Source organism: Penaeus monodon, chromosome 41 (genome assembly GCF_015228065.2).
Source record: "Penaeus monodon isolate SGIC_2016 chromosome 41, NSTDA_Pmon_1, whole genome shotgun sequence".
Classification (NCBI taxonomy): Eukaryota; Metazoa; Arthropoda; class Malacostraca; order Decapoda; family Penaeidae; genus Penaeus; species Penaeus monodon.
Window position 1 is genome coordinate 2,851,504 of NC_051426.1, and position 19,451 is coordinate 2,870,954.

The 19,451-nt window shown below is 38.8% G+C and overlaps 9 non-coding genes across 9 annotated transcripts; all 9 read left to right on the forward strand.

Moving 5' to 3' along the window:
- Positions 1-6,392: 6,392 nt before the first annotated feature.
- On the forward strand, positions 6,393-6,511 carry LOC119598805. Its single transcript, XR_005231028.1, has one exon. It is a non-coding gene; the product is annotated as a 5S ribosomal RNA (ribosomal RNA).
- An 888-nt stretch (positions 6,512-7,399) lies between these two features.
- Positions 7,400-7,518, forward strand: LOC119598773. The gene has a single exon (XR_005231014.1). It is a non-coding gene; the product is annotated as a 5S ribosomal RNA (ribosomal RNA).
- A 469-nt stretch (positions 7,519-7,987) lies between these two features.
- LOC119598754 lies at positions 7,988-8,106 on the forward strand. Its single transcript, XR_005230998.1, has one exon. It is a non-coding gene; the product is annotated as a 5S ribosomal RNA (ribosomal RNA).
- Positions 8,107-8,715: 609 nt separating this feature from the next.
- On the forward strand, positions 8,716-8,834 carry LOC119598755. Its single transcript, XR_005230999.1, has one exon. It is a non-coding gene; the product is annotated as a 5S ribosomal RNA (ribosomal RNA).
- Positions 8,835-9,332: 498 nt separating this feature from the next.
- Positions 9,333-9,451, forward strand: LOC119598756. Its single transcript, XR_005231000.1, has one exon. It is a non-coding gene; the product is annotated as a 5S ribosomal RNA (ribosomal RNA).
- A 562-nt stretch (positions 9,452-10,013) lies between these two features.
- On the forward strand, positions 10,014-10,132 carry LOC119598760. The gene has a single exon (XR_005231003.1). It is a non-coding gene; the product is annotated as a 5S ribosomal RNA (ribosomal RNA).
- An 886-nt stretch (positions 10,133-11,018) lies between these two features.
- LOC119598763 lies at positions 11,019-11,137 on the forward strand. Its single transcript, XR_005231005.1, has one exon. It is a non-coding gene; the product is annotated as a 5S ribosomal RNA (ribosomal RNA).
- Positions 11,138-11,607: 470 nt separating this feature from the next.
- On the forward strand, positions 11,608-11,726 carry LOC119598771. Its single transcript, XR_005231012.1, has one exon. It is a non-coding gene; the product is annotated as a 5S ribosomal RNA (ribosomal RNA).
- Positions 11,727-12,332: 606 nt separating this feature from the next.
- Positions 12,333-12,451, forward strand: LOC119598764. Its single transcript, XR_005231006.1, has one exon. It is a non-coding gene; the product is annotated as a 5S ribosomal RNA (ribosomal RNA).
- The last annotated feature ends 7,000 nt before the right edge of the window (positions 12,452-19,451 follow it).

Below are 19,451 nucleotides of genomic sequence, written 5' to 3' on the forward strand. Positions count from 1 at the left end.
TTGAACTGCAATATATCTCCAGATAAAATAGATATCCAGTGAAAATTAAGAGAGAGCATATACATTGTACGTGTGTATTGTTATATACATGCAAACACATTCATACGTCTGTATTTTTAAAAGCGGAATTTAACAGTGTCATCCAATACAACTCGGACGTCGTTTTAATGCACAAAAGGGATCGTCACTTGCAAAATATTAACAATTACATTTCAAAAGAGCGATGGTATGGTACTTTTTAAAAAATAAAGCACACCATCCATTTTTTCTTAAGGACACCTGTACACTATGAATTCAATACAATGTACTTCATTCGGTATATTTATATTCTGCCTCTGAAACTACTTGTTTCCTTACCCCAAAATAAGTAAATAAATAAATAAAAATAGATTAAATAAGGAACCAGTGAAAGATTTATCCTGCCAGAACAGGCCTTTTACGTAGATGTTTGTTGAACTTAACGCCGTGAGGTGCGATAGTAACTGCAATTACTATGCAAACCGCATGGTATATCGGTGACTAAATCGTCACGAAATTACTTTATATCTATATTTAAATAGGCAGAAATGAAATGTAATTTGCACCCCAACCCCACCTACCCAGCCTGTGGGGTGAAGTTGCTAACTGGAAAACCGAAGGTTTGCACAGAAAATGAAGACCAGATTCGCTCTGATCATATCAAACTTTATGGAGTTCTAAATTTTCTTTCTAAAGGCCACGTTGCCATTGACAAAAGTGGTACATTTTACGTGCATGACAATCGGGTCTTCACAGACAATAGTTATATCATCTAATTTGTTCTTGTGACAAGGAGTCTTCATAGGATCGTTCCGATAGTAGCGGAGGGAATGAAATATATAAGGGAATTTGCAGGGTACAACGGACTGAAATAAAATTAGCACAGAATAGTAATTGTTAAAAAAATAAAAAATAAAAAATAACTCAGTTGATAAAACTCTATACATGCCTACTTCGTTGAAAATCTACGGGTTAAAGAGCCAACTTTCGGAAACGACTAATCACACTCAGTTCTAAGCCTAGTAACACCAAGGCAGGACCTCATCAGGATTCCTCCTATGTTCTGGACGATTTTACGGTGATAAACCACCTCACCTGGATTGTCCTATTACCCAGAGTGTGCGTAGTGTGTGTGGGTGTACATTTACAAAACTGTGTCGAATATTATGATCAGGGCATCTAAAAAAAAGTGTTTAGTAAAAAATTACTAATACTGAGTGTGGTGCCAGAGTAACAGGGTGCTGTACAAACGACCGTTGCCGAGCCCTGATGAGTGTATGCGTGACAGCACTTGACCTGGCGCTCGCACCCTCCCTACGCACGATCGCTGGAAATTAATCACCTCAGAAGCGGACAACCACCACATGTTCCGGGCCCCCGCAGTGCCAACTACCACCCCCTCAACCCTCCACCCTATGGGAGGGATTGATTCTACTAAGCACAGGGATATGAACAGTGTGGATTCGCCTGCCGACCCTGATATTGATGACGAGGAATTCCAACTCGTTCAGACGAGGAGGAAGAAAGTGAAGACCAGCAACTTGACCGAGAAAGCAAACTGAGAAAAGACCAAACAACGCGAACCCATAGCCCCCTGGGACAGGTACATTAGACTGACCTTTCCGGGGGACACGTCTACCGTCTATGTTTATGTACGACGGGAAAAGCAAAACTGCATGGCCCTGATGGATAACGGCACTTTTGCGGGGATTTCTCTCCAGAACAAAGATAACTATCAGCCTAAGAGCAAAAAATACGGGGAATACGTGGTTACCAAATTTCCGAAGGAGGCTGCCGCTGAGGAAGCAATGCATTTTCCGGGTGTTTTTAAAGCTCGGAGGATTTACAAGGACGGACAGCCCTTAAATAGGATCATCATTGTACGAAACGGAGGACAGCCGCCACCTAAAGAGTACCAATTCTTTGGCAGGTACATTCAGCCGAGCTCCATTCGACAATAGTGCTCAGAGGTTGTGGTCTACTACAAGTGCCAGCGTTACAGCCACGTAGCTAAATATTGCAGGAAAGTAACAGCCTGTGCTGTCTGTGCAGAAGCTCACCAGGCAAAGGACTACCTTGGAAGAAACGAGAATGACAACGACAACGAAGACACCGTCACCATCGTCAAAAGGTGTGTTAGGTGCGGAGCGAAAGGTGTGACGGCCTGGCACCGTAAATGCCCCCACAAACCGCCACGTGCATCCCCCCCTGCCCCGATCACACCCATCGACCGCGGAGTGGCGATGCCCAGCCCAGGCACACCCCATTTAGTGTCGTGTGACGTCATCAACCCACAGGAATTCCCGCAACTGCCAGGGGCTTCACCATCCCAGGAAACAGAGCCACAGGAGGAACCAGTGGTGAAAAAAAAGTAAATGGTCGAGGAAATAAGAAGCATCAGACAAGACCTTGCTGAATAAAAAAAAGATAATAATAATAATGATAATAAAAAATAATAATAATAAAATAAAAAAATAAAGATAAATAAATAAATAAATAATAATAATAATGAAAATAAAAAGTGATCATGTAGACAGGGAAAACATGTTTTCTAATAATGTTAGTGATGCTGAAAATACGAATGAGATCTCTGATATTATTATTACGCACGATACCTCGACAGATCATCTGAATACGGTGACGACAGTGACAGTGAAAATAACGCCGACAAAGATGTGCAGGAAAAGGAAGAACCGTGAGACACCACTCAGAAAATTATATCAGGTACATATTATACGTATATGATTATGAGGAAAGCGCGTAGAATCGGTGTAAATAAACAAGATGCAACACAGATATGTAATGCTGTACAAGAAATATACAGACTAAAGGGCTTCAGCAAATTCAAATCTGACCAATCAGCTAATCATAGGATGTGGTGGGAGACAAGAAAAGTGTTTTTCTTTCACGGAATATACGTGGTGTCAACCGTAGAATTAATGACTTATTTTATATTCATAGCAATAACGTTATCTGTTTACAAGAGCCCTTCACATCAGCCACTAAAATAAAAACCACCTTTTACCATTTACATATTCGAATACCCTCAGGGATTTTCTCTCTGTGCAATATTTACGCAAGGAGTAGAAAGTTCACACTGATTCACTGCCTAACTTTCAGAGTCACGGTAAAAAATGCAAATGAGGTTTTAATGCTAGACATTATACATTTGGAGATAGTCAATGCAAAGAAAATGAGTTCCGACATTTTGTGAACAATAGATTTATGACTGTATATTATACAGACAGGCAAACTCATGTGGCGGGGGGAGGGGGGCAGGCTAGATTATGTAATAGGAAGGGATCTTGTGTATGGAATCATCAAAAGCATGCTTGCAACTGAGCTAATCAGTGACCACTTAGCAATAGTAACGAGATACGCTGTTTATAATAGTCAATCTGCAAAAAACAAATATGCTTAAAATTTAGATTCCTCCTTACCTTGAGCACCACTTTAAATATGAATGGTATATGACTGGTATAACGAAAATTGTGTTAGTAATAAGCATTTTGGTCATGATATCTAAAAAGGAACGAAAAGGATAATATGATTGCAATAAAAGAATATTGGACTAAGAAAACTCACGATAGAGTTTTAGCAATATAGCTAGGAGCAGCTTTGAAGCTGTGGTTTTCTACCATTCGTTATGGTTTTGCTATAATTTTCATTGTGATCATCGTTATCGTAATTATTGATATATTGATTGTGATTATGCAACGTTTGGTCTGGTCAGTACTTGGATGGCTGACCGCTTGGGAACTCTTTGCTTTTTGCCTGAGCCTAAAATACTTCGGAGGCCGTGGCGGGACTTCATGCCGCGCAGCTTGAAATTCTTAGCCGTCAGGCGGAACTACGAAAGCTTTCGCCCGATTTCGTCGCGCGCGGCGACGGCACACCTAACCATCTAATCATCTGTGGTTGTTTGCAATTGCTAAATCAGTAATAATTGGTATTAATACTGCGTATATTATTGTCCTATTCGATTCAAAGTTTTTTTATTGCATGATTTTGATTATTACTTGAAATATACTTCGCCCAATAAATATGTACATTTTGCCGGTTCTCGTCATACGTTAGTTAAATTGTACAAACCCAATATCGTTGTGCCTCCGTTATTAAGCTTCACCCAAGTGCGTCGTCCTCAACATGGTAGAATTTCCAGGGGTAGGTGTATTTCGCGATTTGTAAAAGTCAGCCGGCTTTCAATACACTTTTTTCACACGTGCACTTAGTTTGACAGCGGCGAGACACACTGAACGTTTTTTGTGGGCAAGGGCAGGGCTTTCCGAAGTAAAGAGTTATGATTGGTCAGAAAGGACTGACGTCATTTTCTGAAGTTTTCATTGGCTAGCATTTGTGCTTGTTTGTGAAGTGTAATCCGCTAATTTACCAACAAGTGCCCGTTTTTCAATGTACGTACTTTATATTTTCCTGTGAATTGCGCGAAATTATTCAAACATGTTCAGATATCCATAATTGTGTAAACGGATGTAATTTATATAGGTTTCCACTATATCGACTTCTGGTAAATCCTGTAAAACTATAGTATAGGTTACCGGCGATACAGGTTTTGTCTACTCTCGCCTGACTTATTCACTCTCAGAAGAGCTATCTTGCTCCACTGGAATAGGTGGAGGCAGGGGACCCTCTCTCGCTCTCCCACCTTGGGGCGGGTAGAGCCTCGGTGAAAAAAGGATGGAAGGGTGTTTCAGAGGATTTCATAAATAGGGAGCGGGATATATATTGGTGCAAATAATCTCGCATACCCGGACGCTTTATATATTCCTTCATGTCCCGTCAGACCCTTTCGATATTCTGTGTGTGGATATGTGGGAAGTGTGGGTCTACAAAATTCTCTGAATGATTAATTACAAGGTGCTCGTACCCATGTTGTTTTAAATTGCGGTAAGCAACCCACCCAACACTACAAATTACTGTTCTTGGTAAAATGAATTGTTTTATTAGGGGTATGAGCGTGTCTACACTCCTATCACTGCCTACCAATGGCACCACGAATTTCTTTTTAGAATCACGCTCAATACCCCCAAAGACCCACATTTGACTAAGTTGTCTCCCTCTGTTGTACTTCCGGCGCATGAGCAGCGTTTCGTCGATATCAACGATTACACCGGCACCTCCAATAGAATTTTGATTTTGTAACCAATTTTGGGTTTCTGAACAAAAACTCCTCCAATCTACGCTACTTGTTTTTGACATGCCAATGCATTTAATGACGATTTCATAATCCCAATGCTTCTGAAGCCAATGATTAACAAACAAAATTACTTTAAATAGTTTCAAATGTGTCCCCTGCATGAACGTGCCTGTGTAATCGCTGGCCGAGAAAACGCAACTCTTGCGCCGTTTTGTCTTCGCTATTTTTTCCATCGGCTACAATACCACGTGTGTCGATCTTCACGATATTTCCAAGGCAAATAGCAATGTGGGCAACTCACCGACCTGGGCAAAACGCCGTGTGCCCAAAGAAATAATATAGCTTCTTCATATTTGCCAAAATAATCTGATAACTTTGTAATAGTGAGGAATGCAACCCCCGCACCTTTGTGTCCTCCATTTTGGTAGAGTTATTACAATGGTTTTACTTCACCACTATACATACCTATCACGCAGATGGTGCCATGTGATTGGTTAAACATATTCCACATAATACTATTGGCTCTCGTGACACTGTCACACGCTATACTGGTTTATTTCAAAATGTTTCGTGCGCACTTGGTACGCCAACATACTGGATTTCAAATTTCCCGCGCAATTCTTTAGGCCCCTCTTACCCGTAATATGAGGCAGACATCGATTTCCGCAGAGTAAGATTTATATTGGTTTCCGTAAATATTCGATATTATTATAGTAATACTCTAGTAATGTCATATCCCTTTAGTCATGTAAGTTGATGTGAACTTTTTCTACGAACGAAATTAGAAATATTACGATAAATGATACAAAATAAAACGGCATCAGGGTTTTGTTTACAAAAAGTGGGAAAGAATATCGGATGGCGATTTTTAAAATATTGAGATAGTTTTTCATTTCGTGCTCTCAGACAGTTCCGTGTCCAATAAGTTGGTTATTTTTAAGTTGCGACGGAAGTACATAGAAGATAAGTTTCCTATATTCCTTTGCTCTATCGTTGGCATATATTTTCTAGGCTGGATGAAACTGGAGCCTTAGCGATTTTAGTAAGCAATGAATCGAAATGAGATTTACTTCCATTAGTGGTGAGCTTATTTGCCCGAGAAATGTAGCTGTAACTGGGTGGCAGGTGACAGGAATTTGCAGCCAAAGTACAAACCCATAGGAAACCAGGAATATAAATCGACAATGTGATAAAGGTAGTGATTGTGCGAGGGAGAATTGCCAACGATCATACCACGTTGAAAGCACCGCTTCTCGTCCGATCAGCGAAGTTAAGCAGCGTTGGGTCTGGTCAGTACTTGGATGGGTGACCGCCTGGGAACACCAGATGCTGTTGGCATTTTAGAATGTCTGCTAAATTGTATGCAGTACCATGAAATATATAGCTGTTCTTTTTATATTTACATAAAGAAACCAATGGGAAAATATACTTTAATCAACGGCAAATAGAGTCAAAGTCAACGTCGTCGGAGAGAGGGAGAAAGAGAGGCAGAAAACGAATGGAAACACCTAGGGGGAACTAAAGTAAATGCAAACATTTGATTGAATTCCTTCTAATACTAGACGGATTTTACAGATGATAATACTGATAGTAGTGGTGATAATTGTGTTAGTAAAAATCATAATATTAGTAATGATATGTACTAACAATAAGAAAATTACTGTAATTTTAATAAGAAACCACTCACGATAGAGTTTCAACAATAGATTTGATAGTAAATTTGAAGCTTTGTTTTTGTATTGTTCTAGGGCCGAGACAATAGGAAATGATCGTGTCGCCTGTGTCTAAGTAAATGCAAACATTAGATTGAATTCGTTCTCATGCTAGACCGATTTTACAGATGATAATACTGATAATAGTGGTGTTAATTGTGTTATTAAAAATCTACAATATTATTAATTATATTTATTAAAACATAAGAAAATTACTGTAATTTTAAGTTATCAGTCTAAGAAAGCACTCACCATAGAGTTTCAACAATAGATTTGATAGTAAATTTGAAGCTTTGTTTTTGTATTGTTCGAGAAAATAGGAAATGATCGTGTCGCCTGTGTATGATTTTAGTAAGCAATGAATCAAAATGAGATTTGCTTCCCTTGGTGGTGAGCTTATTTGCCTCATAGATGTAGGCGTAAGTGGATGGCAGGTCACAGGAATTTGCAGCCAAGAGAAGAAACCAGGAACGTAAACATTGTGATAAAAGTTGTGACTGTTAAGTTGAGACTCGCCAACGATCATACCACGTTGAAAGCACCGCTTCTCGTCCGATCAGCGAAGTTAAGCAGCGTTGGGTCTGGTCAGTACTTGGATGGGTGACCGCCTGGGACCACCAGATGCTGTTGGCATTTTAAATGTCTGCTAAATTGTGTGCATTACTTTACAATATACGGCAGCTCTTCTTATATTTGTGCAAAGAAATGAATTGAAAATATACTTTAATCACTAGCAAATAGAGCAATCAGTATTTCTGTTCATGACTGACTGTATAATTTATCTCTACCTGCTTACAGTAACGGTAATAATAGTTGCACCGATTTACGATCGTCTCCAATAACATTTTACTCTATTTCTTATGCACTACTTATACACAGGTCTAAAGAGGGCAAAAGACTTACGTTAGGCACACAAAGGTAGTGTCGCCTGAGTTAGAAATGGCTATACTCCCGATAGTGGTGGACTGTGATTGTGGAGATGTCAGTGAATGAATGTCATGGTAATGAAGTTTGTTATAAAAAGAAAATGTACACTACACTAATATATATGAAAAAGTGTGTGGGCGGTGAATTGAAGCTGGCTCATGTTACCCTCACAATTGCCAACGATCATACCACGTTGAAAGCACCGCTTCTCGTCCGATCAGCGAAGTTAAGCAGCGTTGGGTCTGGTCAGTACTTGGATGGGTGACCGCCTGGGAACACCAGATGCTGTTGGCTTTTTAGAATGTCTGCTAAATTGTATGCATTTGTTATACAATATATAGCAGCTCTTCTTATATTAGTGTAGACAAATGAACTGAAAATGTACTTCAATCAACAGGAAATAGAGTCAAAGTCAACGCCGTCGGAAACAGGGAGAAGGATGGGCCGAAAACGAGTGGATAAAATCTAGGGGAGGGGGAGGGGGGACTAGAGCAATTGCAAACACTTGATTAAATTCCTTCTAATGCTAATCAGATTTTACAGACGATAATGATAATAGTGATGATAGTGTGCGTTAGTAAAAAATCATAATATTAGTAATGATATCTACTAAAGAACATCAAGACTAAAATGACTAATAAAACTATCAGTCAAAGAAAAGACTCACGACTGAGTAGTTTTAGCAGTGAATTAGGTGGCAGTTTTGAAGTTTTGTCTTTGTATTGTTCCTTGTAGTGTTCTAGAGCCGGACAAAATGGTAGAAAATGATTGTGTCGTCTGTGTAAGATTTTGGTAACCCATGAAACCAAGGGAGATTTAGGTAGTAGCCGAAGTAGAAACCATAGGAAACCAGGAATATAAAGAGACCATGTGATAAAAATTGTGATTGTGTGAAAACGAATCGCCAACGATCATACCACGTTGAAAGCACCGCTTCTCGTCCGATCAGCGAAGTTAAGCAGCGTTGGGTCTGGTCAGTACTTGGATGGGTGACCGCCTGGGAACACCAGATGCTGTTGGCATTTTAGAATGTCTGCTAAATTGTATGCATTTGTTTACAGCATATGGGCTAAGCTCTTCTTCTATTTGTGCAAAGAAATGAATTGAAAATACACTTTAATCAATAGGAAATAGAGTAATCAGCATTTCTCTGTATGACTGACTGACTATGATTTATCTCCTCCTACTTACAGTAACGGTACTATGCAAGAGATGTGGTTGCATGCATGTGTACACCGATTTATAACCACATACAATAATATCCGACTCAGTAACGCACAGCTCTAAAAAAAGGCTAAAAGACTTGCCATAGGTACATAAATGCAGTGGCAATTGAGTCAGAATTGGGCCATACTCCCGATCGTGGTCGACTGTGATTGTGGAGATGTCAGTGATATGATTGGAATGTCATGGCAATGAAGTTTGGCATAAAAAGACAAGATACATTATATCAAAGTACATAAATATATGAGAAGTGGGTGAGCAGTGTGTTAAGGCTGGTCAGTGTTATACCGTCATTTGCCAACGATCATACCACGTTGAAAGCACCGCTTCTCGTCCGATCAGCGAAGTTAAGCAGCGTTGGGTCTGGTCAGTACTTGGATGGGTGACCGCCTGGGAACACCAGATGCTGTTGGCATTTTAGAATGTCTGCTAAATTGTATGCATTTGTTTAGAGTATATAGCAGCTCTTCTTATATTAGTGTAGACAAATCAATTGAAAATGTACTTCAATCAACAGGAAATAGAGTCAAAGTCAACGCCGTCGGAAACAGGGAGAAGGACAGGCCGAAAACGAATGGATGGTGTCTAGGCTGAACTAGACCAATTGCAAACACTTGATTAAATCCCTTCTAATGCTAACCAGACTTTACAGACGTGCTCTCAGACAGTTCCGTGTCCAATAAGTTGGTTATTTTTAAGTTGCGACGGAAGTACATAGAAGATAAGTTTCCTATATTCCTTTGCTCTATCGTTGGCATATATTTTCTAGGCTGGATGAAACTGGAGCCTTAGCGATTTTAGTAAGCAATGAATCGAAATGAGATTTACTTCCATTAGTGGTGAGCTTATTTGCCCGAGAAATGTAGCTGTAACTGGGTGGCAGGTGACAGGAATTTGCAGCCAAAGTACAAACCCATAGGAAACCAGGAATATAAATCGACAATGTGATAAAGGTAGTGATTGTGCGAGGGACAATTGCCAACGATCATACCACGTTGAAAGCACCGCTTCTCGTCCGATCAGCGAAGTTAAGCAGCGTTGGGTCTGGTCAGTACTTGGATGGGTGACCGCCTGGGAACACCAGATGCTGTTGGCATTTTAGAATGTCTGCTAAATTGTATGCAGTACCATGAAATATATAGCTGTTCTTTTTATATTTACATAAAGAAACCAATGGGAAAATATACTTTAATCAACGGCAAATAGAGTCAAAGTCAACGTCGTCGGAGAGAGGGAGAAAGAGAGGCAGAAAACGAATGGAAACACTAGGGGGATCTAAAGTAAATGCAAACATTTGATTGAATTCCTTCTAATACTAGACGGATTTTACAGATGATAATACTGATAGTAGTGGTGATAATTGTGTTAGTAAAAATCATAATATTAGTAATGATATGTACTAAACAATAAGAAAATTACTGTAATTTTAATAAGAAACCACTCACGATAGAGTTTCAAAATAGATTTGATAGTAAATTTGAAGCTTTGTTTTTGTATTGTTCTAGGGCCGAGACAATAGGAAATGATCGTGTCGCCTGTGTCTAAGTAAATGCAAACATTTGATTGAATTCCTTCTCATGCTAGACCGATTTTACAGATGATAATACTGATAATAGTGGTGTTAATTGTGTTAGTAAAAATCACAATATTAGTAATGATATGTAGTAAACAATAAGAAAATTACTGTAATTTTAAGTTATCAGTCTAAGAAAGCACTCACCATAGAGTTTCAACAATCGATTTGATAGTAAATTTGAAGCTTTATTTTTGTATTGTTCGAGAAAATAGGAAATGATCGTGTCGCCTGTGTATGATTTTAGTAAGCAATGAATCAAAATGAGATTTGCTTCCCTTGGTGGTGAGCTTATTTGCCTCATAGATGTAGGCGTAAGTGGATGGCAGGTCACAGGAATTTGCAGCCAAGAGAAGAAACCAGGAACGTAAACATTGTGATAAAAGTTGTGACTGTTGAGTTGAGACTCGCCAACGATCATACCACGTTGAAAGCACCGCTTCTCGTCCGATCAGCGAAGTTAAGCAGCGTTGGGTCTGGTCAGTACTTGGATGGGTGACCGCCTGGGAACACCAGATGCTGTTGGCATTTTAAAATGTCTGCTAAATTGTGTGCATTACTTTACAATATACGGCAGCTCTTCTTATATTTGTGCAAAGAAATGAATTGAAAATATACTTTAATCACTAGCAAATAGAGCAATCAGTATTTCTGTTCATGACTGACTGTATAATTTATCTCTACCTGCTTACAGTAACGGTAATAATAGTTGCACCGATTTACGATCGTCTCCAATAACATTTTACTCTATTTCTTATGCACTACTTATACACAGGTCTAAAGAGGGCAAAAGACTTACGTTAGGCACACAAAGGTAGTGTCGCCTGAGTTAGAAATGGCTATACTCCCGATAGTGGTGGACTGTGATTGTGGAGATGTCAGTGAATGAATGTCATGGTAATGAAGTTTGTTATAAAAAGAAAATGTACACTACACTAATATATATGAAAAAGTGTGTGGGCGGTGAATTGAAGCTGGCTCATGTTACCCTCACAATTGCCAACGATCATACCACGTTGAAAGCACCGCTTCTCGTCCGATCAGCGAAGTTAAGCAGCGTTGGGTCTGGTCAGTACTTGGATGGGTGACCGCCTGGGAACACCAGATGCTGTTGGCTTTTTAGAATGTCTGCTAAATTGTATGCATTTGTTATACAATATATAGCAGCTCTTCTTATATTAGTGTAGACAAATGAACTGAAAATGTACTTCAATCAACAGGAAATAGAGTCAAAGTCAACGCCGTCGGAAACAGGGAGAAGGATGGGCCGAAAACGAGTGGATAAAATCTAGGGGAGGGGGGAGGGGGACTAGAGCAATTGCAAACACTTGATTAAATTCCTTCTAATGCTAATCAGATTTTACAGACGATAATGATAATAGTGATGATAGTGTGCGTTAGTAAAAAATCATAATATTAGTAATGATATCTACTAAAGAACATCAAGACTAAAATGACTAATAAAACTATCAGTCAAAGAAAAGACTCACGACTGAGTTTTAGCAGTGAATTAGGTGGCAGTTTTGAAGTTTTGTCTTTGTATTGTTCCTTGTAGTGTTCTAGAGCCGGACAAAATGGTAGAAAATGATTGTGTCGTCTGTGTAAGATTTTGGTAACCCGTGAAACCAAGGGAGATTTAGGTAGTAGCCGAAGTAGAAACCATAGGAAACCAGGAATATAAAGAGACCATGTGATAAAAGTTGTGATTGTGTGAAAACGAATCGCCAACGATCATACCACGTTGAAAGCACCGCTTCTCGTCCGATCAGCGAAGTTAAGCAGCGTTGGGTCTGGTCAGTACTTGGATGGGTGACCGCCTGGGAACACCAGATGCTGTTGGCATTTTAGAATGTCTGCTAAATTGTATGCATTTGTTTACAGCATATAGCAGCTCTTCTTCTATTTGTGCAAAGAAATGAATGAAAATACACTTTAATCAATAGGAAATAGAGTAATCAGTTTTTCTCTGTATGACTGACGACTATGATTTATCTCCTCCTATTACAGTAGGGTTATAGCAAGAGGTGGTTGCACATGTTACACCGATTTAAACCCACATACAATAATATCCGACCAGTAACGCCAGCTCTAAAAAAAAAGGCTAAAAGACTTCCCATGGGTACAAAATGCAGGGAATGAGTAAAAATTTGGGCCCCCCCCCGTCGTGGTGGGACTGGTTTGTGGAATTCAGTGATTGAGGAATTCAGGGAAATAAAGTTTGGCATAAAAAGACAAGATACAAATCAAAGTAATAAATAATGAAAAGTGGGGGGCAGTTGTTAAGGGGGTCAGTGTTAACCGTATTTGCAACACATCCCACTTTGAAAGCACGTTTTCCGTCCGATCAGGAAGTTAAGCGCGTTGGGTTGGTCAGTATTTGGAGGGGACCCCCGGGGAACACCAGATGTGTTGGAAATTTTAGAATTCTGCTAAATGTATGCTTTTTGAGAGTATTAGCAGCTCTTCTTATATTAGTGTGGGACAAATAAATTGAAAATGTATTTAAAATAAAAGGGAAAAATAGAGTCAATCAACGCCGTCGGAAACGGGGAAAAGGGGGACAGGCCAAAAACGAATGGAGGGTTGGCTGAACAACCAATTGCAAACACTGTTAAATCCCTTCTAAGTAACAGACTTTACGAGGCTCTAGACATTTCCTTTCCCAATAATTTGGTTATTTTTAAGGCGACGGAAGACATAAAAGATAAGTTTCCTATTTCCTTTGCTTACGGGCAATTTTTTCTGGGCGGTTTTAAAAATGGACCCTTAGGATTTAAAAAGAAATGAATCGAAAGAGATTACTTCCTTAGGGGTGAGCTATTTCCCCGGAAATTACTGTAACGGGTGGCGGTGACAGGAATTTGCAGCCAAAGTAAAAAACCCATGGAAACGGGAAAATAAAAATCGACAAGGAAAAGGTAGGATTGTGCGAGGAAATTGCCAAGATCATAACTTTAAAAGCACCGCTTCTCCCCCGACGCGAAGTTAAGCAGGTTGGGTCTGGTAGTACTTGGATGGGTGACCGCCGGGGAAACACCAGATGCTTTTGGTTTTTAGAATGTCTGCTAAATTGTATGCAGACCATGAAAATATACTGTTCTTTTTTTTAAAAAGAAACCAAGGGGAAAATATATTAATCAAGGGAAAAATAGAGTCAAAGTCAACGTCGCGGAGGGGGGAGAAAGGGGGGCCCAAAAAACGAAGGAAACACCTAGGGGGAATAAAGTAAATGCAAAATTTGTTTGAATTCCTTCTATACTAGAGGATTTTACAGGATAATATGTAGTAGTGGTGAAAATTTGGTAGAAAAAAATCAAATATGTAAATAGTACAAACAATAAAAAAATTACTGTAATTTTAATAAAAAACCCATCACGTGAGTTTAACAATAGTTTTGATAGAAAATTTGAAGCTTTTTTTTTTTGTATTGTTCTAGGGCCGAGACATGGAAAGATCGGTCCCCTGTGCTAAGTAAATGAAACATTGTTTGAATTCCCTTTCTCATGCTAGACCGATTTTAAGATGTAATACGAAAATGGGGGTTTTAATTGTTTTAGAAAAAAATCACAATTAGTAATGATATGTAAAAACAATAAAAAAATTTACGTAATTTGTTTCAGTTAAGAAAGCACCACCATAGGTTTCAACAATGATTTGATAGAAAATTTTGAAGCTTTTTTGTATTTTTCGAGAAAAAGGAAAGATCGTGTGCCTGTGTAGATTTAGAAGAAAATCAAAAGAGTTTTGCTTCCTTGGGGGGTAGATTTGCCCATAGATGTGGGCGAAAGGGGGAGGAGGTCACAGGAATTGACCCAAAGAAGAAACCAGGAAGTAAACATTTGAAAAAATTTGTGACTGTTAATTTTGAGACTCGCCAACGAATACACGTTGAAACACCGTTCTCGTCCGATCAGCGAATTTAAAGCAGCTTTGGGGTTGGGTATTTACTGGATGGGTGCCCGCCTGGGAACACCAGATGCTTTTGGCTTTTTAAAATGCTGCAAAATTTGTGGCATTTTTTTACATATAGGGGCAGCTCTCTAATTTTGCAAAAAATGAATTGAAAAATACTTTAACACTAGCAAATAGAGCAATCAGATTTTTAGCTGATGTATAATTAATTCTCCCTGACAAAAAGGGTTAATAGTTGCACCGTTTACGATGTTCCAAAAACATTTTACCTATTTTTAGACACTTACACAGGTTAAAGGGGGAAAAAAGACTTACTTTTGGCACACAAAGGTAGTGTCGCCGGGTTTTAGAAAGGGCTATCCCCCGAAGGGGGGACGGATTGTGGAGATGTCAGTGAAGAATGTCTGGTAAGAAGTTTTTTTTAAAAAAGAAAATGTAACTACACTAAAATATGAAAAAGGGGTGGGCGGTGATTGAAGTGGCTCAGTTCCCCTCACAATTCCCAAAACGATCATACCACGTTGAAAGCCCCGCTTTGTCCGACAGCGAAGTTAAGCAGCGTTGGGTCGGTCAGTACTTGGAGGGGTGACCGCCGGGGAACACAGATGCGTTGGTTTTTAAAAATGTTGTAAATTGAGCTTTGATAAAAATAATAGCAGCTTTCTTAATTAAATGTAGAAAATAAAATGAAAATGTCTTCAATCAACAGGAAATAAGCAAAGTAAAACGCCGTGGGAAAAAAGGGAAAAGGAGGGGCCGAAAAGAGGGGAAAAATTAGGGGAGGGGGGAGGGGGAGGGGACTAGAGCAATTGAAAACACTGTTTAAATTTCCTTCTAATGAAATCGATTTTCAGACGTAATGAAAATAGTGATGTGTGTGCTTTAAAAAAAAATTAATATTAGAAATGATATTACAAGAACATCCCAAGAAAAAGGGGCTAAAAAATATCAGTCAAAGAAAAGACTCACGAAAGGAGTTTTTCGGAATTAGGGGCAGTTTTGAAGTTTGTCTTTGTATTGTTCCTTGTGTGTTTTAGAGCGGAAAAAATGGTAGAAAAGATTTTGCTTTGTGTAAAATTTTTGGAACCCTGGAAACCAAGGGGATTTAGGGAAGCCCAAGTAGAAAACCTAGGAAACAGGAATATAAAGAGACCAGGATAAAAATTTGGGTGTGTGAAAAAGAATGCCAAAGAAAACCACTTGAAAGACCGCTTCCGGGCCGATCAGCGAAGTTTAAACGGTTTGGGGCGGTCGTATTGGAGGGGACCCCTGGGAAAAACCAGATGCTGTTGGCATTTTTTGAAGTTTTGCTAAATTGATTTCATTTTTTTACGCTATAGAAAACTTTTTCTTCATTTGGCAAAAAAATGAATTGAAAAACACTTTAATCAATGGAAATGAGAATCAGCATTTCTCTTATGGACTGGGGAAAGATTTATTCCCCCACTTACGTAACGGTACTATGCAAGAGATGGGTTTTCATGCATGGTACCCGATTTTAAACCCCATACAATAATATCCGATCAAACGCACGCTTAAAAAAAAAGGTAAAAGACTTGCCATAGGAATAAAGCGTGGCAAATTTGGGCAGAATTGGGCCATACTCCGTGTGGTCGACTGGATTGTGGAGATGTCAGTGAAAATTTGGGAAATTTATGGGAATGAAGTTTTGGGATAAAAAAGACAAGAAAATTATATCAAAGTACATAAATATATGAGAAGTGGGGTGAGCAGTGTGTTAGGCTGGTCGTGTTATACCGTTTTGCCAACGATATCCCCCCCTTTAAAAACCCGTTTTCGTCCCACAGCGAAGTTAAGCAGCGTGGGGGCTGGTAGTACTTGGAGGGTACCGCGGGAACCCAGATGCTGTTTGGATTTTTTAAAGTCTGCTAAATTTTAGCATTTGTTTTTGAGTTTTATAGCAGCTCTTTTTTTATATGTGACAAAAAAAGAAAATGTACTTTAACACAGGGAAATAGAGTCAAAATCAACGCCCTCGGAAAAAGGAGAAAGGCAGGCGAAAACGAATGGATGGGTCTGGGAATAGACCAATTTAAAACACTTTATTAAATCCCTTTAATGTAAACCCGACTTTTCAGACGGTCCGACGTTCCGTGTCCAAAAGTGGTATTTTTTAAATTTCGACGGAAGAATAGAAGATGTTTCCTATATTCCTTTGCTTACTTGGGAATATTTTCTAGGCTGGAGAAACTGGAGCCTTTCGATTTTTGTAAGCAAGAATCGAATGGATTTACTTCCTATGGGGAGCTATTTGCCCGAGAAAGTAGCTGTAAAATGGGGGCGGTGACAGGAATTTTCAGCCAAAGTACAAACCCCTAGGAAAACCGGAATTAAAACGACAAAGTGTAAAGTAGTGATTGTGCGAGGGAAATTTCCAACGATCATACCACGTGAAAGCACCGTTCCGTCCCATAAACAAGTTAAGCAGCGGGGGTTTGGGCATATTGGGTGGGTGACCCCCGGGGAACACCAGATGTGTTTGGCATTTTTAAAGTCGCTAAATTTTAGCAAGTACCATGAAAAAAAGCTGTTCTTTTTTAATTTTCATAAAGAAACCAAGGGAAAATATCTTTTAACAACGGCAAATAGAGTCAAAGTCAAGTCGTCGGAGAGAGGGGGGAAAGAGAGGCAGAAAACGAAGGAAAACCTAGGGGGAACTAAAATAAATGCAAAAAAATTTGATTGAATCCTTCTAATACAGACGGATTTTTCAGTGATAATATAAAGAGGGGGATAATTTTGTTAGTAAAAAAATCATAATATTAGTAATGATATGTATAAACAATAAGAAAATTTCTGTAATTTTAAAAAGAAACCCCCTCACGATGAGTTTCAAAAATAGATTTGTAGAAATTTTAAGCTTTGTTTTTTTATTGTTTTAGGCGAGACAATAGGAAATGTGTGTCCCTGTGTCTAAGTAAATGAAAATTTTATTAATTCCTTTTATGCTAGACCCATTTTACAGAGGGTAATACTGATAATAGGGTGTTTAAATTTTGTTAGTAAAAATCACAATATTAGTAAAGATTGTAGTAAAAAATAAAAAAATTTCTGTAATTTTAAGTTATAGTCTAAGAAAGCACTCACCCTAGAGTTTCAACAATGATTTATAGAAATTTTAAGCTTTGTTTTTTTATTTTTCGGAAAAAGGAAAGATCGGTCGCCTGGTATGATTTTAGAAGCAATTGAATCAAAATGAGATTTTTCCCTTTGGGGTGAGTTTTTTCCTATAGAGTAGGGTAAGGGATGCAGGTAAGGAATTTAGCCAAAGAAAAAAAAACCCGGAAGAAAAAAATTTTGTAAAAGTTTATGTTAAATTTAGATCGCCCAAAGAATACACGTTTAAAGCACCCTTCTCGTCGATCGCGAAGTTTAAACAGGTTGGGTTGGTCAGTACTTGGATGGGGACCCCTGGGAAAAAACCAGATGCTGTTTTGGGATTTTAAAAGTTGCAAATTTTGGGGCATTTTCTTTAAAAATTACGGCAGCTCTTCTATATTGTGCAAAAAAATGAATTTAAAATATACTTTAAACACTAGCAAAAAGAGCAACAGTATTTTGTTCATGCGGGGCTTATAATTTTTCTTACCGCTTTCGTAAAGGTAAAAAGTTTCACCGATTACGATGTCTCCCAAAAATTTTACCTATTTTTTAGCAACTTTTAAAGGTCAAAGAGGCAAAAGACTTTCGTTAGGCACACAAAGGTAGGTCGCCCCGAGTTGAAATGGCTATACTCCCGATAGTGGGGACTGTGATTGTGGAATGTCAGTGAATGAATGTCATGGTAATGAAGTTTTTTATAAAAGAAAAAGTACTACATAAATATATGAAAAAATTTTGGGCGGTGAATGAACGGCTCATGTTACCCCCAATTTCCAACGAATCCACGTTTAAAACACCGCTTTCGTCCCATCAGCGAAGTTAAGAGGTTGGGTTGGGCAGACTTGGAGGGTGACGCCTGGGAAACCAGATGCTTGGCTTTTTAGAATGTCTCAAATTGTAGCATTTTTTATACAATAAAGCAGCTTTTTAATTAGGTAGACAAAGAACTGAAAAAAGTACTTCAACAACAGGAAAAAGTCAAAGTCAACGCCCTCGGAAAAAGGGAGAAGGATGGGCCCAAAAAAGAGTGGATAAAAATTTGGGGGGGGGGGAGGGGGGACTAGAGCAATTGCAAACACTGATTAAATTTCCCTTTTAAGCAATAGATTTTTCAGCGATAATGATAATAGTGTAAGGTGCGTTAGTAAAAAAACAAAAATTAGTAATGTATCACTAAGAACATCAGACTAAAATGATAAAAAACTACAGCAAAGAAAAAATCACGACTGAGTTTTAGAGGATAGGTGGCAGTTTTGAAGTTTTGTCTTTTTATTGTTCCTTGTAGGTTCTAGAGCCGGACAAAAAAGGGAGAAAATGATTTTGGGGCGTGGAAGAATTTGGTAAAACCCGGAAAACCCAAAGGGGATTTAGGGAGTAGCCCAAGTAGAAACCCTAGGAAAAACCCGGATAAAAGAGACCATGTATAAAAATGTGATTGGTGAAAACGAATGCCCAAAATATACCCCTTGAAAGCACCTTCGGGCCGATCAGCGAAGTTAAGCAGGTTGGTCGCGTACTTGGGTGGGTGACCCCTGGGAACAAGATGCTGTTGGCATTTTTGAATGTCTGCTAAATTTGCTTTTTTTACAGCATATAGCAAACTTTCTTCTATTTTTGCAAAGAAATGAATTGAAAATACCTTTTTAAACAATAGGAAAAAGAGTAACAGCATTTTTTCTGTTGATGAGACTATGATTTTTCCCTCCCATTAAGTAAAGGTCTAGCAAGAGATGTGGTTGCATGCATGTGACACCGATTAAACCAATACAAATATCCGACCAGTAACGCAAGCTCTAAAAAAAAGGCT